The sequence below is a fragment of the Xenia sp. Carnegie-2017 genome, unplaced genomic scaffold, assembly GCF_021976095.1.
Source record: "Xenia sp. Carnegie-2017 unplaced genomic scaffold, XeniaSp_v1 HiC_scaffold_23, whole genome shotgun sequence".
NCBI lineage: Eukaryota > Metazoa > Cnidaria > Anthozoa > Malacalcyonacea > Xeniidae > Xenia > Xenia sp. Carnegie-2017.
In genome coordinates, this window is record NW_025813486.1 from 2,469,508 (window position 1) to 2,484,855 (window position 15,348).

The following is a 15,348-nucleotide window of genomic DNA, read 5'->3' on the forward strand; positions in this document are numbered from 1 at the left end:
GATCACCTACTTGTGGTAGTAACGAAGAAATTTCGCTCAGTTGCACAACGTTGTCGACAATAATCAACCAATTTTGCCAGAATTTCAATCGAGCAGACACTAACGAGCGAAGGTTCTTGATTTTCTCTTTGGCGGACGAATTTTCATCTTTAAATTTTTCAACCATATACTTGTTACAGTTTAAGCGGTCTCCAAGGTCACAGTAAGATTTTAAAAGAGATTCCACATTCTTCCCATCGAGAGTCATTACAAACGAAGTTTTATTTTTCCAATCACACGATATTTTTTCACAAACCTGTCTCGCCAGTTGAGATTTACCACTGCCAGGATTACCAGTGATTCAGAAATATGTCAGTTCGTTATTGTTATCATTCCTTAATTTTTCAAGATCGTTTATGATTTTATCTTGTAATTCAGTGCGTTCAACAAAAAAATGATTGGGTTTTGAAGGAAGCACTTGGAACGAATTAAAACTGTTACGATGATTTTTTATTTTATTGATTTCATCGAGGGAAAATTTCAAATCTTGAAATGATTTTTCAATGATATTGACTATATCATCAAAATCATCATCTGAGTATTCGCTTTCATACCAATGTGCTTCTTTGTTTCTTTCAACACGAAGTGCATCAACAGCATCCTTTGTTTTTTTATCAAGATGTCCGCTAATCGATTTTGAATAAAGTATAGCATCGAATAATGTTGTGCAGTCCCATTTACTTGTGTCTCCCTCCTGATATTTTAATTGTAGGTTTTTATCCAACCTTCTACCCGATTCTAAAGTGCAAAATATTTTGCCACTTTTTTTGGTATCATCCCATTCTCCATGTGTTGATGTGTAACGAGAGTTCCATTCTTTGATGAAAAATTGAGCAAGTTCCGTTTGTACCACATTAATTACTCTTCTGATGTAAAAAAGATTTCTGCTTTCTCTTGATTCCATCTAAAAAAGAATATGATGTATAAACAAGACAGTTAAAATCATCAATTTTGAAAGTTCGACCTACAACATGTATCACTCTTCGTTAAAGTTGAGGATTTACATGATGAAATCAAACTTATTTATTCGTTTATAAATTCAACTTCACCAAAAGCATGCTATTAATACAAATTTAGACATAGACAACTACTAAATGGCAGAGATAATGCTACAGCTTTTGCCAATTACAGCAGCTTTTCAACAAAACATTAAAAGCAACATGATATTCCACTGGATAGTACATGTGACGTGTTACAAGACAGACATTGCGAGTGTTAGATTTTTATGTCTTTGGATCGTCGATGTCAAATATCGTTTGTAATGGCGAAAATCCAAGTTAGAAATGCTAGAGATACCTCTGTACTTGACGGTATTTCTATACATCAGTTGATTGTTACTTGACACGTTAATTCACACTTTATCTTACATACCTTAACTGACATGCGTGCCATTCAAAATTAGACTATTTAATTTAACGTGTTTTGTAGGAATTGAAACAGCAAAGAAAAAGCGCCCATCTCAAAATACTAGCATGCCTAATATGTCTGGTAAATGTTGATCAAAGTGGACTTAGTAAAGAAAAAAGCGGTATGATTTAAAAAGTGAGTTCGTTCGGCAAAAAGTGAAGAGGGGACTTGTTTCTAGAGATAATTTACAATATTAAAATAACTTTGTCTTGAATTGACAAGGTGCTACGAATTTATTTTACATATCCTTGTTACTAGCACATGTTGGAAAATAAACCATCATAATAATTCAGGTCGCGTGACGTGAAGTAAAATTGATTTCTGTTAATCAATGAGATAATAGGCCAGGACTTGTTAAGAAAACTTTCATTTTTTTTAAGGGTAATCTAGTTGACTGTCGTAGCGAACTGTGATACATTATGTTTTTTAAATGTACGACACTTCGCGTTGTAGATTCATACCGGGGAGGCAGGTAACTTGCGAAACACAAAATCTTTTTTGCCTCTACGAATTCGACATAAATTTTGAAAGCAAAACATGCAAAGATGCAAAACGTTAAAGGAATGTTACAGAATAATGCAGATCTAATACTAAATACCAAAAAAGATGAAAAGACTGACGCTGCTCATTGATCATTTAGGGTAAAAGGAGAAAAAAGGAGTACAGCAAAAACAAAACTGAACACCAGCATTCTTATAAATAAATATGTCAGTAATGAGGATATTTTGCATATTATTGTCTACAAAAAAAAGAACAATTTAATCTGTTATTTCCGCTACGAAGGAAAAAAGTCAGCACATTGTGCCATAAAAGATTATCAAGAAAATATTGATTTGGTGTCATTTATCACAAATAAAAAAGAATAGATTTATTTGGATAATTGATTCTGGTGCCACTTAGCATATGACGTTTGAAAATGACTATTTATCGGACTATGAAGAGTTGAGAAAGCCAACGAAAGTAATTAATGGAGATGAACGTTTAATATTGATTTATGGGAAAGGAACTTATCTCGTGGCCATTGATTTATATAAGTCACATTAACGTATCGTAATCTGGGGCAATGTGCAACATTTCCCATTGAAAATGAAATATGTGAGCCGTTAAACGAAGCTTAAGCTTAAAAGTCAGTCAATGGCTTCTTCGTGATGTATTTTATGTAAGAAAAGTAAAATTTAACACATTTTTTTGAAACGGAGAATTCATGGCGGCCGTCAAATGAAGACACTTTGCAAGCAAATTTTAATTGGTTCGATAAAGTTCTGTTTGGTTAACAGGTATTTTGAATAATTTTGTTTAATATAGAGGGGGATCAGTTGCGTGCTAAGAACACTCCAGGGGGGCAGTCAGCTACTACTGAAAATGAGCCCCAAATATATACACTTTAAAAAGGGGGCCAAAGCCTGAGCCGAGAACCTAAGGTGGGAGTCGTGTTTGAGGAATCCGGGGGTAAATGCTCCCAGGGAAAATTCTTTATTAAGAAGCTCTAAAATGCCATTTCGTGGACTTTAAGGAGTGAAATCATTCTAACCCTATAAGGCTAAATGCGTTTCTCCAATACAATTTGAAAATTTGACGCACTTATTCATTACAGCGCCTCCTAAAAATCCACATCTGAGGGAGCCACGGATCCAGCCCCCCCCGTATAGCACGTCACTGAGAGGATGTTGTTGATTTAGCGTGGATGTTGTTGCTTGAACTGAATTATCGTTTTATTAAAAAATGTCTTTGACAACATTTATATTTAAGATTTTAAATACAGTACTACCTTGGGGAAAATGAGACTGTCGCCATATTTAGTAATGATCATAAGATACTGTGTGTCTAGCGTACCTTAATGTGTGTTTTTTTCGTGTATGTTGTAAATTTGAAGGGACTATAAGCCAATGAAAAATATTTCCTCAAAAAGGTTTGATTCTTTGTTTCAAAATTGACTGCACCACAATGGAATATGTATTTGAAATCTAATTGTCGGAACTTATGTAAATAACTAATTGTTAATTGTTACTAGGAATTTATGGAAGAACGGAAATAGGAACTTATGTTAATACTTTATTAGTTGTGACACGTTAAAAGTCAAGGTTCTTTCATCGCTGGCTGTGAATGTAAAAGCATGACATGTTTAAGATTATCTGTGATGTGGAATAGTTATATTGAGTAAAATTGAGAATTGTGTGTCGACTGCGCATACAGTAGGATAGTATACAGTCCCAAAAACAAATCGGCAGACGTATAACTTCTTTGTGCTAACGTGCAAAGGAGAAAATTGCTACACGTGGCTCTTCAAGTCGGAGATATTTTAGTTGGAGATCTATTTGGAAATTCAAGTTTGTTAGTCCAATAGCAGAGTGGATGAATTAATGAGAAAGTAACGAGTGCGCGCAGGACATAGAAGATCGGCGAGGAAAATTGCTAGTAAATTAAAAGAGAAAATACGAGAAACGGACGGCAAAATCGATAGAAACGAGCTGAGACAGCTACAAGATGGATTGAACGACAAAATCGAAACATTAAAAATCCTTGATGACGCGATTATCGATATGCTGAGCAAAAGTAATGAGGAAAATGAGGAAGACGAATTGGGAAAAAAAATTGAAGTTGCGGGCGAGATACGTGCAGAACTCAAGCAAGCAATTATGGATGTGAGCGACATCGTCAAGGAGTCTAATGTGCCAGTTGAAACGGCAACAACGGCATTAAATGGCCCGCTGAACAGCAGTTTGAAGAGTGAGACGCACAGAGTTATAAGAGCAAAACTCCCAAAGTTCGAAGTAAAGAAATTTTGCGGAGGGCTGCAAGAATGGAAAGAGTTTTTGGATTCGTTTGATAGTACAGTGAATAATAATGACGGATTGGCTGACGTAGACAAGTTTGCATATTTAAGGATTCATTACTCGAACCTGCAAGATCGACAATATCGGGATTTCCCCTAACTTCAGCGAACTATCACGAAGCTGTAGGATTGTTAAAACGAAGATAGGGGAAAAAGAACGTGATCAAGAAAGCGCATATCCAGGATTTATACGACGGTCATACGACACCTGCAAGACAAGCTACCGGGGTTTAAAGGCCTTAGGAGTGGACGAAGCCGTTTATTCTTCAATTCTAATACCGGAAGTCAATGGGAAGTAGCCGGACGCTTTTCCATTGACAATAACAAGAGATTCGATTTCACGGAAATGGTCTATGAAAGATGCGTTGAACGCATTTCTTAAAAAGTTAGAGTTTCGAGAAGTTCACACATTGATCGGTGAGAAAACCAAAAGACAGGATGGGGAGAAACAATGAGAAAAGTCGCGACAAAGACATATGGGGTCTGCATCAACACTGCATGCAAAGCACAAGAGTTGCAACGAGGTGTCAACGAACGGTAAAGCGAAAAGAAAATGCGTTTATTATCTCGGGGAACACAATCCTGAGGAATGTAAGAAAACTACCAAGGTAACTGAGAGAAAACAACTCATTCGTAAGTACGGAAGATGTTTTATTTGCTTGAAGAAAGGACATGTCAGTAAGAATTGTAATAGTAATGATAAATGCAATGCATGTGGGAAGGCACACCAAAGGTCAATTGTGAAGCCAATGGGACTCTTACAGGTCATATTCAAACCAACCATTCTTTTCTGGGATCTCATTGTGGGATAGCATTACAGACAGCTCAGGCTTTTATTATAGGAGATAAGGGACGTGTTAGGGTCAGAGTGTTGTTTGATTCAAGAAGTCACAAGTCATTTGTGAATAGAAAGATTATACAGGGAGCAGGTATTCAGGCTAGTAGAAAATAATGGATAGAAATCAAGCCTTTTTCTCAAGAGAAGGCTAAAGGTAAGTCGCGAGAGTTGTCAGTTACAAAGGGAGAGAGTGTAAGCATCGAGGCATATAGAGTAGACTGTATATCTCAAATTAGGAATGAACATGTAAAGTAAAGAAAGATGGATTACTCACATTTAAAGGGTCTGTGGTTTTCAGATGTTTGCAAGGATAAGGAAGTTTTAGATATTGAAGTTTTGATTGGAGCAGATTATAATTGGTGGTTTCAGGAAGGCAATGTTGTTTGGGGGCAGGCAGATGAACCAGTTTCTGTGTCTGCTAAGTTAGGTTGGGTGTTGTCCAGCCTCGTGAAAGCGAGAATTGATTTGGATAACATGCACACTCAAGTAAACCTCATTGCGCATAAAAGTTCAGGAAGTTTAAGTTTAGATAAGAATTTCAACCGTATGTGGGATTTTGAAACTTTAGGAATAGCAGATGAATATGACGTTCATAAATCTTTAAGGGATTCTATTATGTTTAATGGTAACTAATACAGGGCCATATTGCCTTGGAAAGAAGGACATAGTTTAGATTACACAAATTACAGCATAAGCTTAAGAAGATTAAAGGTCAGTTAGTACGGCTGAAAAGGTAACCAGAAATTTTAGAAGAGTATGATAAGACAATCATAGATCAATTGAGGAAGGGTATTATAGAACCAGTGATAGAACTGGAGCAAGCTAATAAAATACATTATTTATCGCATCATGCAGTTATTCGCAGGGAAGGAAAACAACTAAGGTAAGAGTTGTTTATAATGCATCGTGTAAAGAGTCACCCAAGGCTTCCTCGCTCAATGACTTCTTGCATGTGGGACCCAAATCAGCACCATTGCTCTTTCATGTTTTGATAAAGTTTAGAGAGAAGAGAGTCGCTTTAGTGGCAGATATTGAAAACGCATTTTTGAATATAGAAGTTGATAGTTTGGACAGGGACTGCCTAAGATTTTTATGGATTGATGACATAAACATCGAGAGAGTGAAACCTGTAGAATACCGATTTTGTAGAGTAGTGTTTGGTGTTAACTGCTCTCCATTTTTGTTGAAGGTAACTCTGCAGTATCATTTAGACTTATTCATAGAGATAGACAAGGAATTTGTTAAAAAACTCAGAGATAGCTTTCATGTTGATGATCTAGTTTCAGGTGAACAATCCAAGAAAAAAGTAATAAGGTTGTATGAGTCAGTAAGTGAGCGATTGGCTGCGGGAAGATTAAGGCTTATGAAATGGCGATGAGAATGTTTTGAAAGAAATAGAAACAAGAGAAAGAAGAATTTTAGAGGAAAGAAGGGCAGAATTTAGTAATTCGAAGTGGTTGATTAGAAAATTTATGCCAAAGCATCAGTTGGGGAAAATAGTATCAGTGGAAGTTTTGAGAAAGTACTAGGATTGGGATGGGAGTGAACAAGTCCAATCACTTTGTATTCAGCCTCTGGAAATTGGCTGAAAGAGCAAAGACAATCATCCCAAGTAAACAAAATATACTAAGTATACTTGCAGGATTATTCGATCCCTTAGTTATTATAAGTCCAGTTGTAGTTTGTGCTAAGTTATTGTTTCAGGAGCTGTGTATTGAGAAATCTGAATGAGATAATGAGCTGGAAGGTGACAAGAAAAACGTTGGGAGAGATGGATAGTAGATTTAGAGAGAGTCAGGGATTTAGTTGTGGCGAGATGTGTGAATGGTAATTTACTTGGTAAGGTAAAGTGTTACTTGCATGGGTACGCAGATGCCAGCCAAAAGGCATACTGTGCGGTCGTATATTTTGTGACAGAGATAAACGGTGCCTACCACGTAGAGTTGCTTACGTCAAAAACAAGGATAAAGCCAATAAAGTTGCAGACAATTCCCGGACTACAAGTGATGCCAGCTGGAATATTAGCACAGTTAATGGACACAGTGAAGTTGGCCATAGAAGGTTACGTTCAATTTAATGGTACATACTGTTTGTTGGACAGTATGACTGCATTGTGCTGGATGGGTAATAGGGGAGAATGGAAACAGTTTGTGCGCCAAAGAGTTAACGAGATTTTAAGATTGAGCAGGAAGGGTAATTGGAAACACTGTCCTGGTGTAGATAACCCTGCGGACTTAGGTTCATGGGGATTTACGGCATTACAATTCAAGGAAAGTAAACTTTTGTGGAAGTCACTGAAGTGGTTGTCAGGTCCCCAGTGTGATTGGCCAATGCCAAAAGAGGTTAAAACTTCAGAAGAAAGTCTTGGGGAAGCCGGAAGACAGTATTGGCTAACACACAAGTGGTTGATAAAGATTGTGTGATAAAATTTGCCAAATTTAGTCAAATTAAAGTTCGCATCGCATTATTTTCCTGCTGTGTTACAAGAACAATTTGTCTTGATTTTGTTGATAGTTTAAGTGCACGTTGTTTTTTGATTGTATGCGAAGATTTACTGCTAAATTGGGAGCAGCCTCGCTAATTGTTTCGGACAAAGCCAAAACATTTAAAGCAACTGAGAAAGCATTGAAGGGGATTTATGGAATTAAGGAGGTAAAATCATGATTGGAAGACAATCAGTTGATATGGAACTTTAATTTGGCGAGGACAACCTGGTTGGGTGGATTTTTTGAAAGAATGGTAGCATTGGTGAAAGGTTGTCTGAGGAAGGTGTTGGGCAACGCTAAATTAAACAAGGAAGAACAGTTAACTATATTAGTTGAGGTACAAGGTACGTTAAACTCTTGACTATTGACTATGTATATGAAGATGAAGTGAATGTAGATGTACTGACTCCTGCGCATCTTATGTTTGGAAGAAGATAAACATCTATTCCAGACGAAAGAACTCAGCATACTATTAACGACGTATTTAGCGAAATTGAGAAAGCATTTTTGGTCCAGGTGAAGGAAGGAATGCTTAACAAGTTTAAGGTAGTGTCATAAGAATGGAAAAGTTAAGGGTAGTTTGTGTCCGAAAGTAGGTAATGTGGTTCTTGTGTTTGAGAAAAGTTTGAAAAGAGGATTTTGGAAAATAGCAAGAATCGAGAGATTGATCAAGGGAAAAGATAATATAGTTAGAGGAGCGGAAGTTAAAGTTGTTAGCAAGGGAAAGCCACTGCACATAAGAAGGCCTCTTCAGAAACTGTATCCCCTAAAGATGGATGCAAAGGTACGTAAAGAAAATTCAGCGTCTTACATGTAGAAAATACAATCATGCTATTCTTCCTCCCCATACTTTTGAACAGGTTTCACAGTTTTTACCTATTATGCAGCTAATGGTCAATAGTTAAAAAGTTTGTATATAGACTTTGATATGATTTCTCATGCATGTTTATTCATACTTTATCTAGATTATTCTTTAGCTAATTTTTTAGGTCGGCTAATGTAGATATAAATCTCGCTTTATTTTTGTAAAATTACCTTTGTTTTAGAAGTAAGACTTCATATCTGTCGATCTCGTCGTCCAAATTAAGCTTGCTTTACTTCTTTACATGTCACATACCTAACAAAAGATGAGAGATTTAATATAAAGAACGAAGTTGAAGAGTAACTCAGGATCTCCTTCAATTTTATAAAACATTAATGACATCTCTGTAGAACATTTAAGTTCTATAGCTACGTGTACATCACTGACTAAGAACAATTGTTATTGAAATAAAAATACATAAATAAGAATATCATACAGAGTACATTATAACATCGAAATGAGTCAAATTCCAAAGGACTACTTTAAGTAATATAAAGTTTAACAAGTTTAAATTCAGGAATAAAAGATCACCTTTCTAAAATAGGATTTGAATGTGAATGATTAAGACACAATTTTTTAAAACTTTAAATCGATTTTTCACTTAGCTAATCATACATTCCATACATGTATATTATTGCAAAGTCAGTTCATATTATATAAAGACCTTTGTTATTGAATAACCCATTGTAAATTATCAATACATTTGAATTATCAACTGCGTGCAATTGTAAGTACTTATCATCAATAAAAAAAACAATACATATAACTTTACAGGATGCAATGAAAGTAAACGTTAACACTGTTAAACTAACATATGATCAAAAGTATAGTTTTGAAAGCTCTGTGTTAAAAAATAGATTTTAAAAATCAACGTTTTTAAAAAATAGATTCGGTCGATAGATTCGTGTAAATACATTCTTCCTGTGTTTAACTTTTGCTTATTTTTTAAATTTTCTTATTTCTAAAAGAAAAGGTTTGTTGTATACAACTATGAACATTTTGCTAGACACACAGAGATTAGTCAAAAGTGTCGTCAGCAAAGAAGGGAGGTGATGCATGGTTGGACATGTGCCCCAACCCCCACCCCCCCTATATAATTTTTTACAAATCTCCCTTTTTTCCATAGACAATTATAGTTTTTAAAGAAAAATTCAGCGTCCTACTTGTAAAAAATGTTCTCATGTTTATCTGCCCCCATACTTTGAACAGGTTTTACTGTCGTTTACCATGCAGCTTATTGTCAATAGTTAGAAAGTTGGTGTATCAAATTAAATATGATTTCTCATGCATGTTTAGCCATACTTTATCGAGATGCTGCTTTAGTTAATTTGTTATGTAAAGTTAGTAATATAGTTTCATAATCTCGCTTTACTTTCGACAAATTACCCACGTTTTAGAAATAAGACTTCATACATGACGACCGTGTAGACATAATTATGTTTGCTTTAGTTCTTTACATGTCAAATACCTTACAAATATGAGAGATTTAATGTAAAGAACGCAACCACATACATATCAGTTTAAGAATGAAGATGAAGAGTGAGTATGGATCTCTTTCAACAAACAGTGTTATAAAACGTTAATGACGTCTATGTGGAACATTCTAGTTCTATAACTAAGTATACATCACTGACTAAAAACAATTGTTATAGAAATAAAAATGCATATATAAGAACCTCATGCAGTGTACATAATGACATTGACATTATTTAAATTCCAAAGGACTACTGCTAAGTTTTATAAAGTTTCATAATTTTTAACTCAGGAATAGAGAATCGTCTATCTAAGACAGGATTTGAATGCCAATGATTGATGCACGATTTTCGCAAGTGTGAATGGATTTTTTTCCTTCATTAATCAAAAATTCCATACATGTATATTCTTGCGTAAGTCAGTTCTTATTTTTAAAGACCTTTGTTATTAAATAAACCGTTGTAACTTATGAAACATGGAAAACATCAATTGCACGCAATTATAATTACTTATGATCATTAAAGACACTGTGGATGCAACAACAAAGGTTGCAATGAAAGTAAACCCTAAAATTAATAAAACATGATGAAAAGTATAAATTTAAAAGCTCACTGTGTTGCATTAATCAACATTTCCCAAAAATAGATTCGGTTGCGTACTTTTTCTGTGTCAATACATTCTTCCTGTGTTCAACATTTGCTTATTTTACAAATGTTCTTACTTTTAAAATGAACGGTTTGCTTATTACAATTAACATCATTTTGTTAGACACACAGTGATTAGTCAAAAATGGCGTCGGCAAAAAATGGAGGTGATGCATGATTGGACATACCATCCCCCCCTACATAAATTTTAACATAATCCCATTTTTTCCACAGACAAATATGCTATTTCAATATCCCATTCCTTTGAAAAGGTTTTGCTTTCCTTTACCATGCAGCTTATTGTGAACAATTAGAAAGTTGGTATATGAATTTAGATATGATTTCTCATGCATATTTAGTCATACTTTATCGAGATGCTGCTTTAGCTAATTTGTTATGTAAAGTTAGTAATATAATTTCATAATCTCGCTTTACTTTCGACAAATTACCTACGTTTTAGAAATAAGACTTCATACATGACGACCGTGTAGACATAATTATGTTTGCTTTAGTTCTTTACATGTCACATACCTTACAAATATGAGAGATTTAATATAAAGAACGCGACCACATGCATATCAATTTAAAAATGATGATCATATTTCATACCTTTTTGTTAAATCAATCTTTTATCCATGTAAGTTTTGTTACATAAACACATTTAAATAGTGAACGAAGATAAAGAGTGAGTCAGGATCTCCTTCAACAAACAGTGTTATAAAACTTTAATAACATCTATGTAGAACATTCTAGTTATATAACTAAGTATACATCACTGACTTAAAACAATTGTTATAGAAACAAAAATAGATAAATAAGAATCTCATGCAGAGTACATAATGACATTGACATTAGTCAAATTCCAAAGGACTACTGCTAAGCTTCATAAAGTTTCATAATTTTTACTTCAGGAATAGAGAATCATCTATCTAAGACAGGATTTGAATGCCAATGATTAATGCACGATTTTCTTAACTGTGAATGGTTTTTTTTCCCTTCATTAATCAAAAATTCCATACATCTATATTATTTCAAAAATCAGTTTATGTTATAAAAAGACCTTTGTTATTGAATAACCCATTGTAAATTATTAATACATTTTATATATCATTTGCACGCAATTGTAAATACTTATGATCAATAAAAAACACTTTACATATAACAGTAAAGGATGCAATTAAAGTAAAATAATTCAGGATCTACTTCAACAAACAGTATTATCAAACAATAATGACATCTATGTCACAGTATGGGGAATATGCAGTAGGTATAGTTCGTGTGCGACTGGCTGCCGTATTATTAATTAGATTACTGGCTGTCGTTAGGCATTTCATTATTCCTATTGGTCAAAAAAAGCAATTGACTGGCTGCCACTATGGTAATCACATGCGTAATAAGATATGTGTGGCACGAAAAATTTCAATAAAGTGGCTCTACTGTATGTTCTTCTATTTTGTGTCTATGTAGAACATCTCAGTTATATAACTATGTATACATCATTGACTAAAAACAATTGTTATAGAAATAAAAATACATAAATAAGAACCTCATGAAGAGTACATAATAACATTGAAATTAGTCAAATTCCAAAGGACTAGTGCTAAATGTAATAAAGTTTCAGAAGTTTTAACTCAGGAGTTGAGGATTAATTATCTAAGACAGGATTTGAAGGTTAATGCTTAAGACACGATTTTCGAAAATGCAAATGTTTTTTTCATTTCATTAATCAAAAATCCATGTAAATAATGATTATCATTAGGCATAACAAAAGTAGCAAAACTGCTTCTTTCAATAAGGACGATTGTTTCTTGGTGCTTCTGTCCGTCTTGGTCGTTCAATTATTGTCCAGTTAGTAGACCTACAGACATTGCTACTCTATAAAAAACACGTTATAAATGTTAGCATTAAAAATGAAGTAAACCTGAAATTAAATATATTGGATACAAAACTTCAATAGCTGATGTCCAAGCTTTGTCCTTTTCAATTTGATCCAGACGACTATGTCGGTGTCTTTATTCTTTATCACCACGCAGTTTTTATTTGTATATAGTTTAATTTTATTGTAACATTTTTATCTTGGAAATTCAACGAATCCTATTGGCAGCATTGCAATTTTCTTTATGAACATTGAATAAAACTAATAAAAAGTAGCGAATGAAAGCCAGCTATTTTCTCACAGGAAGTGACATCTTTCATTGACATTTTCTTAATTTGGGTGTTTTTTATGATTATGGTTCAAATTATCAAAATAGACCATTAGGATCCTTTTTTAAATATCTCATGCAGTTACTCATATAAATTAAATAACACTTATCTACTCAACTTACAAACCACAAGACATAGATCATGTTTTTCCTCTCGCCTGTTTTCCATCTTCGTAGATTATAGTCCAGTCACATTGATGTTAATGTTCACACGTACATATGCATTTATGCAATGTCCATTCAATATTTTTATACCAATCCATACACGAAGTAACTGACATCATTAACCAATAAAGTGGCTAATGATATTATGAATCGCCATTTTGATAGATTACTATATACGATGCACTCCTATGGTAACTTCAAGCGACGGAAAAGGGATCACTTCAATACCCCATTTATATCGTCAATCAAAGAATGCTTAGTGCAGAGTTGATCTTTCATTGTGAGATGACCACCTTCAGGTGGGCTCATATATAAATGAGGCCCATCATCATTATATGAACAAGCAACTGACATCAACAAAGAATCCAAAATAGAAATGAACATTTTTGGCCATAAATCATCATGACACATGAGTAATGACAAACTAGTAAGAGTAATTGAAGTGAATGGCACAGGTGGTAAATGGACTTTCACAACTCCGTCCACTTGGGATCTACAATATAAGCTAGAAAACATGAACACACATGCCCAAGATTTCATGATGAATATCTCTGCATATGATGTTAGTTTGCGTTTTTAAATTCTTAATCAGATTAATTGAGAATGAGCAAATTGTAATATGTTTTCTGTTCGACTATCCAAATGGTAGAACATTCACCAACATTGCACGAATAGCTTTAGTCGGTTAAGTTTGAAAGATGTAACAAGTTTCAAACGATCAAAGGTTAACATCGTTACAAAAGTATTTTACACTGAAAGCTTTCATATTACGAGGCCTACCATTAAGACTAGTTGATTATTCTATGCAACTCATACTTCAGTTATCCGTCAGTAAAAAGACAGCAACTCACCTTTCTTTCTAAAACGTTAAAGTGACTATTTTCCGTTGTTAACATTTGTTTAATTTACGTCATGACTGAAAGTATTATTGTGATTGGCTCTATAGGAGCTTTTTACATTTCACAAAGACAATAAGTAATCCTTCTATGTATTTGAAAACAATTCATTAGAATCTACAATTTTTTTTTGCGTTTTAATGTCGTTATGCAAAGCAAAGATACATGATGTTGTAGGTTAAGATTCATAAGACGATAAAGAATTTATAAACTAGACTTCAATTTTGTCCGAATATTCATTGAATCTTGCAGTCATATGTTGCTAAGTTAAGGTTAGGAGATAATTTAAGGTCGTTCTGTTTCCCTCGAGGTTCTACTACTAAAAATATAGTAGAGAGTCGTAGAAAAACGAGCAAAAAAACAATTACGGCTCTCATTCATTGCAAGTCTACACCTTAATCTATGAAAACTGCACTTCTATGCACTCAACCACATAGTACATTGGAGACAGATAGCAAATTTAGTGTATTTATATTCCTTACATATATTCAGTTGTAACTAATGTGACATTAAAGAAACAAACAAAAAATCAGTAGCATTAATAAAAACCATTGAGATTTTCACAAGAACAATAGAAATAAATCCAAAAACAAATTATCATTTATTGTCAGTTTAGTCACTTACATTTGTTTCCAGCCGTAGGATCTATTTTCATACATGATATCGAAACAAGTAGCTACGTGTGTAACACATTTCATAAGGGTTTTCCTCTTTCAAATTTCTTTTTGCTGCTGCCATCAACATTTAGGACGTGTTACTGATAGTATATATCAGTACATCGTGGCTTTCAAATGTTTAAATATGTGCGGTATGTCCTTGTTCCGTAGCATTCAGATGTTGGCGGTCTTGATTTTTTAAAAACAGGTTTAAATACATTTTTAATCAAATGAGACGTGTTTCGATAACTTATGATCGAGGAGAGTTGAAGGCAACAACTTTATTTAGCATGGCACAATCACAAATCGTTATACTTCTCGTCTATGTGTAAAGTTTTGTTCCATCTCATATGAACAACATCTGCCTTCCATGACGCCTTGTGGTTTATATGTGGCTTGAAGTGAATAGTATCTTTATAATTAGTGTTGAGCATGTCGTTATATGTATTTGTTCCACATGATTTTTTAACCCTCTGGGAGCCGTGCCTTTTCAAAAGTTCATACACATCTCGTTTCGTGATTGTTGCCTGTGAGCAGTAACGGCCTCTAGAGGGTTGAACTCATTGTTTGTTCTTGAACAAATTACCGGGTATCTATCAAATCTAATTTTTAAAAACAAAACGTACTGTTGCCAAACAAAAGAACTATGCTCTCCCTTCATTAATATACGTGAAATGCTAGTAACAATTGACCATTTTTCAGTGATTTTACGCCAATCATTTATTAATTAAATTATTCAGCCTATTAAATAACGCTAATATCACAGAATAAGAATATACAGAAGGTCACTTGTGTCGGAACCTGATGTTTTTTATTCTCGCGCATGTCGTGCCGTGCATGGTGGC

At 34.2% G+C, this 15,348-nt stretch overlaps 1 long non-coding RNA gene across 2 annotated transcripts; it reads right to left on the bottom strand.

The window, feature by feature from the left end:
* Positions 1 to 511: 511 nt before the first annotated feature.
* On the bottom strand, positions 512 to 11,222 carry LOC124448277. 2 transcript variants are annotated; one of them, XR_006948994.1, is made up of 3 exons: positions 11,192 to 11,222; positions 8,639 to 8,720; positions 512 to 943 (listed from the first exon to the last, which is right to left on the bottom strand). It is a non-coding gene; the product is annotated as an uncharacterized LOC124448277 (long non-coding RNA). The 2 variants fall into 2 exon arrangements; XR_006948995.1 differs by lacking the exon at positions 11,192 to 11,222 and adding an exon at positions 9,856 to 9,943.
* Positions 11,223 to 15,348: the final 4,126 nt, after the last annotated feature.